At 38.5% G+C, this 11,782-nt stretch overlaps 1 long non-coding RNA gene across 1 annotated transcript; it reads left to right on the top strand.

The window, feature by feature from the left end:
• The first annotated feature begins 3,612 nt into the window (after positions 1–3,612).
• Positions 3,613–11,516, top strand: LOC123555565 (uncharacterized). Its single transcript, XR_006687325.2, has 3 exons — positions 3,613–3,933; positions 6,490–6,621; positions 11,333–11,516. It is a non-coding gene; the product is annotated as an uncharacterized LOC123555565 (long non-coding RNA).
• Positions 11,517–11,782: the final 266 nt, after the last annotated feature.

The following is an 11,782-nucleotide window of genomic DNA, read 5'->3' as shown; positions in this document are numbered from 1 at the left end:
CATTTTCATTTTGAATCTTGAACTGCAGACCAATTTGCAGTTCGCAATTCGAAATCGTGAACTGCGAACTGCAGACCAGTTTGCAGTTCGCAATTCGAATTATGAATACGAATTGCGAACTGCGAACTGAGAACTGCAGACCAGTTTTGCAGTTCGTAGTTCGAATCGAAAACTAGGAGCCGCAGACTTGCCGGCACTTTGCAGTTCTACTGAAGAGGGAGGAAGTGCAGACCATTAACATTAATGAGCCGTGCCATGAGAAAATCAGCATAGTGGTTTTGCGACCAGCATGGATCCAGACCAGCTTGCGCATCCGCGCAGTCTGGTCAGGATCCATGCTGTTCACTTTTAAAGCCTACTGCAATTAGAGAAACCATTAGCGAACAGCATGGATCCTGACCAGACTGAGGATGCGCAAGCTGTCTGGATCCATGCTGGTCGCAAACCCACTATGTTGATTTCTCATGGCACGGCTCAAAACTTTATATTTAGCAAATACTGACCTATTACTTATAAGTATAAGAGTAACGTTCAAATATATTTTTATTTTGAATCTTGAACCGCAGACCAGTTTGCAGTTCGCAATTTGAAACACAAACTGCGAACTATAGACCAACTGTGAATGCATTCTTGTCTGCAATGCGCAGAGAAGTGCTGATCAGACTGCACTTTGAAATTTTTATTGTAATCAGCAGACAAGATTGCAGTTTGCAATTTGGAACGCGAACTGCGGACCAGTTTGCAGTTGCAGTTGGAAACGCGAAATGCGAACTGCAGACTAATTATGAAAAGCATTCTTGTCCGCAATGCGCTGGACAGTGCTGATCAGACTGCACTTTGATATTGAATCGTAAATTGTAGCCCAGTTTTACAGTTTGCAATACGAATCCCGAAACTGCAGACCACTTTGCAGTTCGAATTCGAATCGCGAACTGCAGACCAGTTTGCAGTTCGCAATTCGAATCGCGAACTGCGAACTGCGACTGCAGACCAGTTTGCAGTTCGCAATTCGAAACACAAACTGCGACTATTAGACCAGCTGTGAAATGCGCAAGAAAGTGCTGATCAGACTGCACTTTGAAATTTATTGTAATCAGCAAGACAAGATTGCAGTTTGCAATTCGGAACGCGAACTGCGGACCAGTTTGGTAGTTCGCAGTTGGAAACGCGAATGCGAACTGCAGACTAATTATGAAATGCATTTTGTCCGCAATGCGCTGGACAGTCAGTCAAGTCAAGTCAAAAGTTTATGAAATGTAACAAGGCCTCCGGCCCAAATTACACATACATAATATATTAGTAAGTAAATATATAAACAGTTGTGATCCCACACAAAATGTACATATACAATCGGATAAGTTAAAATACATATTCATAGGTCAGCACACAGTCGACTAGTAAACATAGGCTGCTGATATACATATTTAACAGGTCAAACATTATTTAAGAGTTTCTCAAGATACAATGCTGTTAGATATAACCCTTTTCATTATCAGAGCTAAGTATGTTTATAAAACTTTGTATACTTCTGTCAGATGAATACCAATTAAGAAGTTAACTGATTACGGATCTCACTAAATTCTCACATTGAAAAAAGCATGATATTCACATTCAACAATACTAGTGTTACTTCTATTATAACAAAATTGCAGATATGACGATACGAGATTCAAAAGGTGTATTGTTGTGCACTACCAGTTCAACATGCAGCTTATGGCTTGAACAACGAAATTTTGACATTGCTAGTCTGTATTTAAATGGCAAATTTATTGTAAGGTAACGTTCTGTATTTAATAAGTTTAAAATGTTTATATGGTGAACATCACTTGATTCTTCGATAGACTCTTCCAGTTTTGTTTATGACAATCTATGAGTCTTTGACGAAAAATACTAACGAAGCAGTCAATATTTCCAACATCATGTGAAACCCAAACATAACCCAAACCATACAAAAAATAACAAGTGTTTGACCTGAGTAGCCCAGGTGATTCTACCTACGTATCTAAAGATTTTAGCATAAAATAACACGTTTAGGGTAGCTAGAGTTATCCATCTGTATTAGTTAGCTGACAGACTGCACTTTGAAATTGAATCGTTAATTGTAGCCCAGTTATAGTTTGCAATACGAATCCCGAACTGCAGACCAGTTTGCAGTTCGAATTCAAATCGCGAACTGCAGACCAGTTTGCAGTTCGCAATTCGAATCGCGAACGCAAACTGCAGACCAGTTTGCAGTTCGCAATTGGAAACACAACCTGCGAACTATACACCAACTGTGAAATGCATTCTTTCTGCAATGCACAAGAAAGTGCTGATCAGACTGCACTTTGAAATTTTTTATTGTAATCAGCAGACAAGATTGCAGTTTGCAATTCGGAACGCGAACTGCGGACCAGTTTGCAGTTCGCAGTTGGAAACGCGAAATGCAAACTGCAGACTAATTATGAAATGCATTCTTGTCCGCATGCGTGCGCTAGACAGTGCTGATCCAGACTGCACTTTGAAATTTGAATTGTTATACTGCAGCCCAGTTTACAGTTCGCAATATGAATCTCAAACTGCAGACCAGTTTGCAGTTCGAATTCGAATCGCGAATTGCAGACAGTTTGCAATTCGCAATTCGAACGCGAACTGCAGACCAACTGTGAAATGCATTCTTGTCTGCAATGCGCAGGACAGTGTTGATCAGACTGCCACGTTGACATTTGAATCATAAAGCGCAGACCAGTTTACAGTTTGCAATTCGAATCGCGAACTGCAGACCAGTTTGCAGTTGAATTTGAATTGCGAACTGCAGACCAGTTTGCAGTTCGCAATCAAAACGCGAAACTGCAGACCAACTGTGAAATGCATTCTTGTCTGCAATGCGCAGGACAGTGTTGATCAGACTGCACGTTGACATTTGAATCGTAAAGCGCAGACCAGTTTACAGTTTGCAATTCGAATCGCGAACTGCAGACCAGTTTGCAGTTCGCAATTCGAAACGCGAACTGCTTACTTCAGACCAAATTTGAAATGCATTCTTGTCTACAATTTGCCTGGCAGTGCTGATCAGACTGCACACTTGAAAATTTGAATCGTAAACTGCAGACTAGTTTGCAGTTCGCAACACGAATCGCAAATTGCAGACCAGTTTGCAGGTCGCAATTCGAAACGAGAACTGCAGACCAACTGTGAAATGCATTCTTGTCTGCAATGTGCAGGACATTGTTGATCAGACTGCACGTTGACATTTGAATCGTAAAGTGCAGACCAGTTTACAGTTCACAATTCGAATCGCGAACTGCAGACCAGTTTGCAGTTCGCAATTCGAATCGCGAACTGCGAACTGCGAACTGCAGACCAGTTTGCAGTTCGCAATTCGAAACGCGAACTGCGAACTGCGAACTGCAGACCAACTTAACTAAAATAATTTAGTATCAGATAAACTTGTTTTGCCCTGTTTTGAAATTGCATTTGTTTGTATTTAGTAGGGTGGGTCGATGTTGGACTAAGTTCCTTCCTATTCTGAGCAGTGTCATCATTTGACAAATCTCAAGTTGTTATGAAGTTTATGATTTTCTATATTTATGTTTAGCCTGCTACACAATCATGTCTATGTGACAGTACCAGTGCAATGATTACAGTTCCAAACGTCAGCGAATTGAAATCTCGCCTTTCCTGCGACAGAGGTAATCATAGAATTTCCTTTTATTCCATATGTTAAAAAAGTTACACATGTAAATCAAGAACATTTTTATATTTTCAACAGCAACAACATGCGTTTTTTAACGCTGTATGTCATCGTGCTACTGGTATCCCTAATTGGGGCTATGTATATGCCAGACCCTCGCGACCCGAACCTGCTCCATCCGATACGGCTAGACCCTGGTAGACCGAGAGTTAGGATACAAAAGGTGTTGATCGAAGAGCCCCCTAACAAAAACCGTATATGTAAGTTTTTTTTTCATATATAATTATAACCTACACTTGGAAAATTGAGAGTATTTTTGTTTTAGAATAAACAGCTCGTGGTAACTACACTACTAACCGTCCAACAGAAAAAAACAACAACATAAAGGTTTTGCTGATTCAACATTAAACTCATTTTTGTGTACATAAAATATTTCATTCTCAGATTTCATTCCGAAGTTCAAAATATTCGATATAAGTATACTGGCGCTGATGATAAACTCTGACAGATGTTAAAGTCAACCACCTTCAAATTATTCGATTTCAATCGGATATTTATATAATTGAACACCCCGTCTAATAGCAATCACTTTCTACACAAACTGGTGTAAACAAAAACAAAATTGGTAAATATTCTGTATAATACACGACTTACATTTATCTGTTTAAAAAATATTTATCCAAAATCACTGGGGAAGAGGATGTTTGTTGCACATGCTCACTTTTTATTACTTGATCAGGAGTGACTGTTGCAGCATTTTTTTGGGAAAGTTTCAATATAATACTAAGGAGAAAAATTTGTAAATGACAAAGTGGTCGAATTTATCATCATTCAACGTTCGTACAGTCCCCATTTTACATACCCCTTTCAGGGCCTCACAGTCACTCTGTGTGAGTTTGCTTACAAAATATAAATTAAGATTATGTCAATTTTTCAGCAAATATTATGCTTTATTCTAGCATAAAACTGCTGTTCTTGTCATTTTTTTTTTTTTTTTGGGGGGGGGGGGGGGGGGGTTTAACAGGAAAGAAAACGTGTGTTAAGAGAGACAACAACAACAACAAAAAAAAAAAAAAACAACAAAAAACAAACAAACAAACAGTGTTAGTATGCCTGTAAGTAAGGCTAGGAACTTGGCCGGCGGCATGTCCGCCAGGGTTATTTCTTTTGCAAACATGGGTTCGGTTATAACGATTTGATCTAAAGCAAATACTCACTCAGTGTTAACTTACCTTCAATATTTGACCTAAATGGGACAGTTGTCAGTTGCTTCTTTGGAACAGCGATTAGTAAAAGTAACAATATTGGATAAAGCTATATATAGTAGCCCGTGCATAATTAACTACTCAGCTCAAGGTACTTGTGAAAGATGTACCTCATTGATATAGAACGTCCTGTACGAAATTAGGACCTGTTTACCGATGTAAAAGTGTGCAAAAGACCTGTTTTTAGCTCACCTGAGCCAAAGGCTCAGGGTGAGTTATTGTGATCGCTCACCGTCCGGCGTCTTTCCGTCCGTCCGGCGTCCATCTACACTTCCCTTTAAACAATATCTCCTCCTAAACCACCAAGCCAAATTTGATGAAACTTCACAGAGATGATCCTTGAATGGTCTTCTTTAAAAACTGTTCAAAGAATTGAATTCCGTACAGAACTCTGGTTGCCAAAGGAACCGAAAGGAAAAACTTTAAATATCTTCTTGTCCAAAACCACAAGGCCTAGGGCTTTGATATTTGGTATGTAGCATCAACTAGTGAGCCTCTACCAAGATTGTTCAAATTATCCCCCTAGGGTCAAATATGACCCCGGCCCGGGGGGTCACATGGTTTATATAGACTCATATAGGGAAAACATTGAAAATCTTATTGTCAAAAACCATAAGGCCTAGGACTTTGATATTAAGTATGTAACATCATATAATGGGCCTCTACAAAGATTGTTCAAATTATTCCCCTGGGGTGAAAAGAGGCTCTGCCACGGGGTTCCCTAGTTTTACATAGACATATATAGGAAAAAACTTTAAAAATCTTCTTGCCAAACTGCAAGGCTTATGCTTTTTGATATTTGGTACCTTCTGACCTACTTTCTTGTTTTTTTAAGATACAGCCTTGAAATTTGGATGGCATGTTCAGTTTTGTACACCTATCTTAAAACTGACTTTCAGTGACCATGAATGTGACCTACTGACCTACTTTCTTGTTTTTATAAGATACAGCCTTGAAATTTGGATGACATGTACAGTTTTGCTCACTAATCTTAAAACTTAATTTCAGTGACCATGAATATGACCTACTGACCTACTTTCTTGTTTTTGAAGCTTCAGCAAAGAAATTTGTTCAAGCAAGCAACTTAACTCAGGTGAGCGATATAGGGCCATTATGGCCCTCTTGTTTAACATTAGCTGTAACATCTGTTAGTGGAAAAAAGCAAACAAAAAAAAAGCTGCTATTAAACTGGCATGTCTTAAACATATAGCTAGTAAAACATGAATATTCTCAATCATCTTTAATGCATTTCGTATGAAGTTTTAACTGTAATGGAATAAGTGTACTTGCTTAAACTTCCTATATAGTTGTAAAAGGTCACATTAATTATACAATATTTTCAAAGGTGATAAGTTTAAAAGAAATTGTTACAAGGTTATAACTGATTTCTACCAATGTCTGGGTTATACAAGATATTGGTCAGCATTGAGTGTACGCACGCATATGTTAAACCAGACCCTAACCTGTATGTTCAATACGTGCGTACATTCAGTAGGTGCCGACAAGATATTACGTCGTGTAACCAATATGCATGTTTTGTTTATATCACAGTGGAGCTTCTATACCTAATATTTGCTGTACCGTTGCTGTTTACTGGAGGGAGGGGTGGCTTGTTTGGCAGTGATCCCAATGGTGGAGGAAGAAATGGTGGTGTTATAACGGAAGATCCATGCTGCTGATGAAGTATGTATTTATTATGAATGCTATTTTATACGCCTTATGTGGTGGAGGGCCTTTTAGTTAAAACATTAATGCATTTGTTGTCCCCATCTCTTAGAAGAAAAATAGAGGGACCTAGAATAGACTGCATGTGTGCGTGTGTGTGCGTCCGTCCACCATTCCTTCCGTCACACTTCGTGTCCGGTCCATCACTCTGTCATCCATCAAGTCATTTTGAAATTACTAGGCTCAAATACTCCATGTTGCACATCAAACACACTGTTTGGTAAGATTTATCAGTAAAACACTTATATGAATTAAGGATATAAAAAATAAATAATAATAATAATAATAATAATAAATAAGTAAAATAAAGGATATTACAAAATGTGCTTAAGACTTTTCTAACTGCACACTTACTTTTGTTGGTATAGTTCAATGTAAATTGGACACGGTACTATACTTAATTAATGATCTCTAAATAACATAAAACAACAGCAATCGAAAGTAAATTCATTGGGCTGGTACAGTTACAACAAGGATAGCCTAAAATAAAAAGTCACATTGTGAGTGCAACTGAGCGACCAGTATCTTCAGGATTAAACATTGTTTTTGCGGCCAGCTTCGCACACATTTTTTTCTGCCCCCGGGCATATAACGATTGAACTGACCGTCCGTTTGTCTGTCCGTACGAACCAGATTTTACCGTTTCTCCTACAGCCCACATTAATGACCCGATTTAGTTCCGTCCTTTGTGGCAAGCCCTACAAACTAACCTATATAAAGATGACCTTGATCCTCATATGACCTTTACCTTCAATCTTAAAACCTTAAAAAACATTTTGGTTAACCAAATTTTCACCTACAGCCCACATTAATGAGCGATTTATTTCAAACTCACACATAAAATTCCTTGTGACAAGACCTATACAAACTGACTTATATAGAAATGGCATTGACCCTCATATGACCTTCACCTTCAAACTTAAAACCTTAATAAATAATATGTTTGGTCCTACAGCCCACATAAATGACCTTATTCAGTTCATACTCACACTCAGTAAACCTTGTGGCAAGACCTACAGACTGACTTATATACAGATGAGCTTAACTTTTATATGATCTTCGTCTTTAAACTTAAAACCTAAAAAAAATCAACATCTTTGGTCATACACCACGACCACTACTACCACTACCATTATTACTACCACTACTAATACTACGACCATCACCACTACTACCACTACTACAACTAACCACCATCACTACTAACACGCTCACACTACACCCACCACTACCACTACCACCACCAATAGTGTACTACATACCAATCACTAGACGACACACCACTACCGCTACCACCAACCTCTATACTACACTACCACTCATACCATACCACACTACTACACACACCACCACCACTACCCTACCACCACCATGTGCTACTACCATACAACTACGACGACCACCACACACTACCACTACCACACCACTCTACCACTACCGCTACCACCACCTCTACTACTACCACTACAGCCCGCACGACTACTACCACCGCCACGGCCACTACTGCTACTACCACTACCAATACTACGACAGTCGCCACTACTACCACTACCACTACTACTACCACTACGACCACCGCTACCACTACCACTACCATCACCACTACTACTACTACTACCAACACCACTGCCACTGCTACAACCACCACTACTACCACTACCACCACTACTACCACCACTACTGCTACTGCGTAACTTTTTTCTCTCTTTTTAGCTTACTTGAGCACATAGTGCTCAGGGTGAGCTATTGTGATCGCTCACCGTCCGGCGTCCGTCCGTCCGTCGTCCGTCCACATTTACCTTTAAACAACATCTCCTCCTAAACCAGTAGGCCAATTTTGATGAAACTTCACAGGGATGTTCCTTGGATGGTCTTCTTTAAAAAAAATTCAAAGAATTGAATTCCATACTGAACTCTGGTTGCCATGGCAACCGAAAGGAAAAACTTTAAAAATATTCTTGTCCAAAACCACAAGTCCTAGGGCTTTTATATTTGGTATGTAGCATCAACTAATAATCCTCTACCAAGATTGTTCAAATTATTCCCCTAGGGTCAAATATGGCCCCGTCCTGGTGTTTACATGGTTTACATAGACTTATATAGGGAAAACTTTGAAAATCTTCTTGTCCAAAACCACAGGTCTTAGGGCTTTGATATTTGGTATGTAGCATCATCTTGTTGTTCTCTGCCAAGTTTAACCCCCCTAGGGTTAAATATGGCCCCGCCCCGGTGGTTACATGGTTTATATAGACTTATATAGGGAAACAATTTGAAAATTTTCTTGTCCACAACCACACGGCCTAGGGCACTGGCACCAGATCAGACACAAAATGCCTCCGTACGTGTTATACCCTACCCCTAGGTATTCTATAAGAACCATGGTCATGAAGGGAAAAATATACTAACCCATTTCAATCGCGTATTTCATACCTGAAACACGCAGTTCCAAAATGTATACTATGGATATCAAACAAGTGGTGATTTATCTTTCATTGTGTACCGGTCACATTTTTCAATACATTTAATCTTAGAAAAACAACGCGTAGTTTATAGTTATTTCAACGTTACACAAAAAACTTGATTGAACTTCCCTGGTGAAGTTCCGTTCTAGATTAAAAAACCATTCTGATTGGCTAATGTGAAAATGTATGTCAATCGTCATTTTACTACAAGTGTTCGCTAAAATGTGAAAATGCAGCATAAATATGCAAAATGAATAAAATAAACAGAACAGATGCAGACCAATTTACGAGTTCAAATTAAAGATCATATACAAGATGAATTTCATTCATCATTTCGAGTTTTATTGTAAAAATGTGATTTTTTTAAATTCTGTTTTTGTTTGTTTACATTTCGCCAAACATGTGCACACTGCCGTGACCTCTAGACCGAATGTTCATTAGGGAAGGTCAAGCAAGTTTTTCTGTAACGTTGACGAAAGCATAAACTATGTTGATAATCTCAGCAATATGGAATATTGAGACAATGTGACTGATGCACGATGGAAGATAAATTATCGCTTGTTCAATATACTAGATACTCATTCACCGAACTGTACGTTTAAGTTGAGAAATTTACGATTGAAACGGGAAACCCGTTCATGACCATGGTTCTTATAGAATACCTAGGGGTAGGGTATAACACGTACGGAGGCATTTTGTTTCTGATATGGGGCCAGTGGCCTAGGGCTTTGGTATTTGGTATGTAGCATTATTTAGTGGTCCTCTATCAAGTTTTTTTAAATTGTCCCCCTAGGGTCAAATATGGCCCCGCGCCGGAGGTCACATCGATTTATATATACTTATACAGGAAAAAATGTGAAAATTTTCTTGTCCAAAACCACAGGGCCCAGGGCTTTGATATTTGGTATGTAACATTATCTTGTGGTCCTCTACCAAGTTCATTCAAATTATCCCCCTTGGGTCAAATATGTCCCGCCCTGTGGGTCACATGGTTTATAAAGACTTATATAGAGAAAACCTCTGAAAATCTTCTTGTCCAAAACCACGTTGCCTAGGGCTTTGATATTTAATATGTAGCATCATCTAGTGGTCCTACCAAGATTGTTCAAATTATCTCCCCAGGGTCAAATATGGCCCGCCCCGGGGGTCACATGGTTTAAATGGACTTGTACAGGGAAAAACCTTCAAAACAATTCTTGTCTTAAACCATAAGGCCCAGAGCTTAGATATTTAGTATGTGTTATGTTCTAGTAGTTCTCTACCAAGAGTATTCGAATCAAGACCCTGGGGTCATTATAGGCCACGTCCGGATGGTCCCTTGCTTTACATAGACTTATTTGTTTTTGAAGCTACAGCAAAGAAATTTGGACAACCTTTTTAATTTCAAACAGATTTCAGTAGATATCTTGAATAATCTTTACCATGATCTACCCACCTAGTTTTTGTTAGTGAAGCTTAAGCAAAGAAATCTGTTCAAGCAAGCAACTAAAGTGAGCGATATAGGGCCATCATGGCACTCTTGTAATATCTCTGGCCGAATTAACTTTTTTTTCTTTTTTATATCTCGTGGCCACGGATTAACTTTTTTCTTTTATTGTATCTCGTGTCCCCACTGAGCTTCTGTAGATATCTGACATATCTCATCATAAAAGTCATTAGTAAACGCAGTGAGGTGTCTTCATACACATGAACACTGACGTAATTTACCCGTGTAAAAATGCAAAATCATGAGTAAAACCGAACGTTTATTTATAAACGGAGTCTTTATTTGGCAACGTAGGTTATTTTTACACTCCTTCCTCCTTTTTAGTTGTTTTTTACTCATAATTTTTCTTCATAATGAATCCTTGTTTTGCAGTACTTCCTTTGTGTGAGTCCTTATCATTGACAATTAATGTATGATATTTATAGATGGAGGTAATTCCTGTAGCGCATGGGCTTCGTTTAATTGTACCAATTTATTTTAGGTCGATTGTGAAACAAGTTATTTTAATGACTCTCGACACCTCATTCCTGAAACGAGATAAACCAGTTTCCCTTTTGATACTGAGCACCAAGCTGGTACCATTTTTCATGTTTTTGGTATGACGCAGCTGGGGAACGAACCCTCGACCTCCCGCTTCTACAGCTAGGTCGTATGACTTCTTTTGTATGTGTAAAGGAAGGTAATGAGAATGCCAATATTAAATGTTGTTTTTCTTTTACAGATCTACACATGTCTGCAGATTTACACATGTTTTATTCAGGGAGAGCAGATCTAAAACTACAAAGCTCAAAAATACTTACGTATAATAATTTCTGCTTGGGGCTAAACATTTTAATAGACGTCAGAAAAACGTTCATGTTGGACGCAGATCTCAGAAAGACATTAAAATACCGATTTTAGTATTTTCATTTTATCATAAACATTTTACAAGGATATTGTTGAAGGAAAAAATGTAATTTTATTTCGATTTGTTTGTTTAAGTTCGATGAAAACACTTTATAAACTTTATTGATCATAAAATGTTACATGTTAGCCTACATGTTGTTTTTTTCTTTGTTCATACTTCGCTTTATGAAATTTGGTGAGGGACGTCTTGCTAGTAACATTTTTAACACATTTAAGTGCTAGTAACATCATGTTGAAATATCCACTTCAGAATACCTGAAATTAT

The sequence above is a fragment of the Mercenaria mercenaria genome, chromosome 7, assembly GCF_021730395.1.
Source record: "Mercenaria mercenaria strain notata chromosome 7, MADL_Memer_1, whole genome shotgun sequence".
NCBI lineage: Eukaryota > Metazoa > Mollusca > Bivalvia > Venerida > Veneridae > Mercenaria > Mercenaria mercenaria.
This window is presented reverse-complemented; position numbering and strand designations above follow the sequence as displayed.